The sequence below is a fragment of the Mus caroli genome, unplaced genomic scaffold, assembly GCF_900094665.2.
Source record: "Mus caroli unplaced genomic scaffold, CAROLI_EIJ_v1.1 scaffold_13214_1, whole genome shotgun sequence".
Taxonomy (NCBI): Eukaryota; Metazoa; Chordata; class Mammalia; order Rodentia; family Muridae; genus Mus; species Mus caroli.
In genome coordinates, this window is record NW_018389895.1 from 21,217 (window position 1) to 27,479 (window position 6,263).

Here is a 6,263-nt window from a genome sequence, read left to right on the forward strand (position 1 = left end):
GGAGTATAAAAGGAGTTTGGAGAGGCTTGGACAGCACACTTGAGAGAGCTGAGGCAAGCTACAAAGAGAGCAAAGGGTTCTCCTCTGCAGTCTGCCCTGAGACAGAAGGCTTGACAGAGAGGTGAGTAAACCACACCAAGGAGTCTCAAGGAGCAAAAAAATCTACTAAAATAGTCCAGGTCTTCAGAGCTATGAAATAGTTCTTTCCGAAGACTGAAACATAACTCTCAACTCTAAATACATTTGATTTTAAATAATTCAGCTTTTAAACTGTGTATTTGGGTTGTGGTTTCCATTCTAATTATATTTGTTAACATGTTTAATCTTCTTCTGGTAAAATATACAGATAGTGTCATTTATTTCTGAAGTCCAGGACGTATTAAGCAGCCCTGGACTGTCTAGAGCTGGCTGTGTGTACCAGGATATCCTGGAAATTGGAAAGATCCTCCTGCCTCTGCCTCTTGAGGACTGGGATTAAAAGCATTTGTTTTTCTTTTCCTATATTTTGTTTGTTACAATATCCCAAAATTTTTCTTTGTTTGTTTGTTTTGTTTGTTTTTGGGGGTTTGGAAACTGTAGTTTTTAAGGAACTGTGTTTGAATATCAGTCATTCTGAGCAAACCAGAATGGTATTTAACTTCTTTCATTTGCATAATGGTTAGAAATTACAGCTACATATGCCGGTTAAATTCAAACCTTTTGGTATATACTGATCAAGTTCAAACTTTTTAGTTTTCTAAATAAAGTTCTCAGGAACTCTTTCCTATTGTCTAATGATGCAATATGCTGAAAGGACAGATGTACTTTCTACAAAAATTAAAATTGTGTTTTCAAATCAGGTGACCTGGATCCAAGGCTGAAGAAATCCATATACTCCATGGCTGACAAAATGGACATGTCTTTGGAAGACATCATTAAGCTGAACAAGATTCAGCAAGGACTTCATGGCAGGCCTGATTCCTGGGTGAATAGAGGCACTGGGCCTAAGAGGTACAGGCCCACCATCCACCATGGCAGTAGGAACAGAATGGCACCATACCGCAGACCAAAACAACTTCCAGACAAGTGGCAGCATGACCTCTTTGTTGGCAGCTTCAGGGCTGGAAACCACATAGATACTGGTGGGAAGCTGCTCCTGTCCAACCTGCACTTCGGAGTGTCAGATGCTGATATTCAACAACTCTTTGCTGAATTTGGAACATTGAGAAAATCTGCTGTGCACTATGATGGCTCTGGACAAAGTTTAGGGACAGCACATGTGCACTTCGAAAGGAAAGCAGATGCCCTGAAGGCTATGAGAAAGTACAATGGTGTCCCTTTGGATGGCCGCCCTATGAACATCCAGCTTGTCATCTCACAGACTGATAACACAACGAAGAACAGCACAAAGAAGAAATAGGGGCAGCATGACAAGAAACCCTGGCTCTGGAGGGTTTGGTGGTGGAGGCACCAGAAGAGAGACTCTTGGAGGCAGCCAGGGAAGATGGAGAGGCACCAGCAGGAACTCAAAGCAGCAGCAGAAGCAGCTATCTGCAGAGGAGTTGGACACCCAGCTGGATGCTTATTGGGAAAGGATGGACACCAGCTAAACTACTGAGCAAATCTGCACATAAATGGGACCCAGAGGCCTGGTCTGTGACTCCTAGACCAAGGCTTGGCTACTGGACCTTGCAGACAATGGATTCCTCCTTTGCTTCTTATGCTTTTTCTTTTCTCCTGTTTTAAAACCCATGTAAAGCTCTTTGTTTGTTTGTTTCTTTCTTTCTCTCTTTTTTTCTTTCTTTCTTTTTTTAAATTCTGAAATACACCAGTTTTTTACTGAGTTATTTTGTGGATAAATTGCAGTTGCTTTTGTAAAAGTGGCGTTTTCACCTTTGCCAGAATAAAAATGTGAGTAAAAATAAACAAGTGTCCCTGTGTCATAAAGTAATAAGAAATCATTGATAACTTATTTTTGTGGTGAATGAGTAATTTTCTCACTGTTTGGGTGTCTCTAGGTCTGGGCTCTAGAATTTAGGCCAAAGGTCATGGCATTTGCTTCTTAAAAACATTTACAAGTCTGGCCTAAAAATAGAGTTGTCACCCAAGAGAGTGTAATTAAAGCTGGGCTAGAATCCTGTGACATGGTATAACTATTTTAGTGGCTCAATAGAGCTAAATTTTCTCAATCTTCCCTGGAAGTCAGCAAATATTCTATATCTTGGGGTTTCAAAGAGTGACATTTGGGGACTATGTAGTTTACTACTAAGGAATGTATTATGTCATTGCCTGTTGAGTCTGGAGGGAACTGGAATTTAGGGTTTTTATATGCAAGGGCAGAGAAGTTAAATTCTCTTCAAAATTTAGAGACTAAGCAAGGTCATGGTGGCACATGCCTTTAATCCCAGCACTTTGGAGGCTGAAGCAGGCAGATTTCTGAGCTCCAGGCCAGCCTATTCTACAAAGTGAGTGCCAGGACAGCCTCGGATATACAGAGAAACCTTGTGTCACAAAAACAAATACAAAAACAAAAAAACAAAAAAATTTAGAAACTAAAACATTCAGGGACTGGTGGTAGACACAAGACAGGGTAGTCATGGGCCACCCTGTGACTGCAAATATAATGGCAAACAGTTAACTTGACTCCGGTCACATAAGAGGTAACTGCTGCGACGGGCGTGGTAGCACACGCCTTTAATCCCAGCACTCAGGAGGCAGAGGCAGGCAGATTTCTGAGTTCGAGGCCAGCCTGGTCTACAGAGTGAGTTCCAGGACAGCCAGGGCTACACAGAGAAACCCTGTCTCGAAAAAACCAAATAAATAAATAAATAAAGAGGTAACTGCTATGGTTGTTGCGAACAGAAAAAATGAAAAATATCCTAGCACATCGCCCAATTAATGGTCTGGTCTTATTTCAATAAGCTTACAAACACGTTGGGAAATTCCATTACCAAACTAGAAAATGTCATAGACTTATTTTTCTATTTTATTTGATTTAGTCCTTTTATATTTTGTATATTTTATATATTAAATCATAATTTTTTTTAAAATGAAGAGACTAAAAGCACAAATATTCAAGTTAACAGTTGGTTGACTGCTCTCAGGCAAAGCAATAAAAGACTTTATAATTTTCACCTGGACGATATTTAGTTACAAGTCAGTTCTTTAGTCCTTAAAAAAAAAGTACAGTTCATTATGGAAGAATCTTTTTCTATTCTCCTCAAGTTTCTGATCTCTCTTGAAACTTTCCAAGCACATGAAAATAATCTTATTCTTTCTCTCCATTATAATTCTGGGGGTGTCTTAAGAGATGGGAAATTATTATACACTTTAGATCTTTCCCAGGAAGATTATCTAGACCTCCCTTCCCTTACAACATGCCAAGGTCCCAGACCTGCATTCCTGTGCAGGGTTCCAAAGGCACCCATATGAAACATTTAATAATTATACCTTGTCAATAGATAATACATTTCTTATGTATATTAGCATCGTATTTGGAAATTGTCTTATGCATGTATATCCTGATATCATTTTCCTGTGAGTGTGTTATTTAGAGATGGTGTCTCACATGGTAATCCTAGTATTCGCTTTGTAGACAAGGCTGGCCTCAAACTATTAGGATCTGCTTGTCTCTGTCTTTGACTCAATCCCTAGTATCATGAAGTAATTTAAAATAGTTTAAAATTTTAATACAGTTCAAAGTAGATCTAGACCCTCCAAATAACTGCACACAGACACTTAGCCTCATCTCTTTTTTTTTTCATTTCTATTTTTTATTAGGATTTTCTTCATTTACATTTCAAATGCTATTCCAAAATTCCCCCATAGCCCCCCCCCCACTCCCCTACCCACTCACTCCCACTTCTTGACCCTGGCATTCCCCTGTACTGAGGCATATAAAGTTTGCAAGACCAAAATGCCTCTCTTCCCAATGATGGTCTATTAGGCCATCTTTGCTACATATGCAGCTAGAGACATGAGCTCCAGGGGTACTGGTTAGTTCATATTGTTGTTCCACCTATAGGGTTGCAGACTCCTTTAGCTCCTTGGGTACTTTCTCTAGCTCCTCCTTTGGCGATCCTGTGTTCCATCCAATAGCTGACTGTGAGCATCCACTTCTGTGTTTGCAAGGCACTGGCATAGCTCACAAGAGACAGCTATATCAGGGTCCTTTCAGCAAAATATTGCTGGCATATGTAATGGTATCTGCTTTTGGAGGCTGATTATGGGATGGATCCCCAGGTGCAGCCGTCTCTAGATGGTCCATCCTTTCGTCTCAGCTCAAATTTTGTCTCTGTACCTCCTTCCATGGGTGTTTTGTTCCCAATTCTAAGAAGGGGCAAAGTGACCACACTTTGGTCTTCATTCTTCTTGAGTTCTGTTTCCCAAAGTATAAAATTGGATGATCTACTCCTTTGACTTGTTTTCAACACAAGGTCTCTATGTAGCCACTGGGTGACCTAAAAATCATAGAGATCTGCCTGTGTCTGCTTTCTGATTGCTAGGATCAAAATATGTTGCACCACAACGGACCATACTGAGGATTTTACAGAACTCTAATTTGTTTGTGACACTAGAGGTCCAGTCTAGACTTGTATGTGCTAAATAAACTATGAAGCAACTCCCCAAGCCAGGACTAAGCCAACCTAAACTCAGATGGCCATAGTAGCATATGCCTTTTCTTCATTCCAATGTTTGAGTGTCCTGTTCCCTCCCCTTCCATATTTATCAAGTCACCATTGCAGTAGTTTGATTTGGTTACTACTTTGATTTAATAGTATTCTAAAAATATATGAATTTTCACTATTACTCAAAAACTTCCCGATGATGCCATTAACTTCTAGATGAAGTCCAGAGTCTTTAGCAAGCCGTTGCAGTAAATCTCCAAACCCAAAAAGGCCCAGTTAAAGAAATCACTACTCAATTAACTGGAATAGGAGATACACACCTAGATTTGGGCAGATACAACACTACCCTACTCTATTCCTATTTATAAGATCCCACATAACTGTGGTTTCTCCAGGCAATGTGCTTCTGCTCCATTCTCCTTCCACCTCCTCCATTGTCCTCTCTCTCCTCTCCTCTCTGTTCTCCCCCAAATTTTTTGCTCCACCTTCACTCCCACTGCACAATCCGCAGTTCTAAGCTTTATTTGAAAAGTTAAGATGTGGCAAAGGTTCAGAGGCACCTGTACATGTGATTCTCTCCTAGTGTCCATCCTTCCGAGTAGTGTGGAATTAGCATCAAAATACAAGACTAGTGCCATTTGAAACACTTCCCCCTTCCTTCCAATCAAAAGACTCTTTTATCTCAGATATAAATTGAGCACAATGATTAACATTTTGTAATTTATAAAGTACAGGCTAAACCTAATACTCAGTCTATTATTTTTGTCAATTAAATAGCACCACTGTCATCTAAACTTAAAAGACTTATAATTCTCCAGCTGATTCATGCCCTGGCTTAGATTGTGTGCCACTTGAAAACCATGAGATCCACCTGTAAGGCATTTTATCAATTAGTAATCAATGGGGAAAGGCTCCTTGTCGGTGGGACCATATCTGGGCTGGTAGTCTTGGTTATATAAGAGAGCAGGCTGAGCAAACCAGTAAAGAACATGCCTCCATGGCTCCTGCTTCCTGACCTGCTTGAGTTCCAGTCCTGACTTCCTTGGTGATGAACAGCAGTATGGAAGTGTAAGCTGAATAAACCCTTTCCTCCTCAACTTGCTTCCTGGTCATGATGATTATGCAGGAATAGAAACCGGGACTAAGACAATCACCTTGAAAGGTTTGAAATAAATTGCTTAGCTCTTGAGTAGACAAGTCAATCACAGGCCACAGCCAGTTGATATCTCCCAGTAACTTCTGGAAATCATTAATGGTCCTTAATTGGTTTCTTCTGATTTGTATCTTTTGTGGCCTAACCATTTGCAAACTTCTTTTATACCCAAAAATTAATAGAATCCCCTCTTTGTATTTTTTCAAGGGTAAATTGCAATCCTAGGAAGGCAAGGTTTTTTTGTTTGTTTGTTTTTTGTTTTGTTTTACTTCATCAACCATTCTTTCCACGATACTTATATCTGGATCAGCTTATAAGATGTCCTCAATAGCCGGGCAGTAGTGACACACGCCTTTAATCCCAGCACTAGGGAGGCAGAGGCAGGCAGATTTCTGAGTTCAAGACCAGCCTGGTCTACAAAGTGAGTTCCAGGACAGCCAGGGCTATACAGAGAAACCCTGTCTCAAAAAACAAAAAACAAGCAAACAAACAAACAAAAGATG

General features: G+C 40.1%; 1 pseudogene; it reads left to right on the forward strand.

The window, feature by feature from the left end:
• The first annotated feature begins 874 nt into the window (after window positions 1-874).
• LOC110288360 lies at window positions 875-1,589 on the forward strand (annotated as a pseudogene).
• The last annotated feature ends 4,674 nt before the right edge of the window (window positions 1,590-6,263 follow it).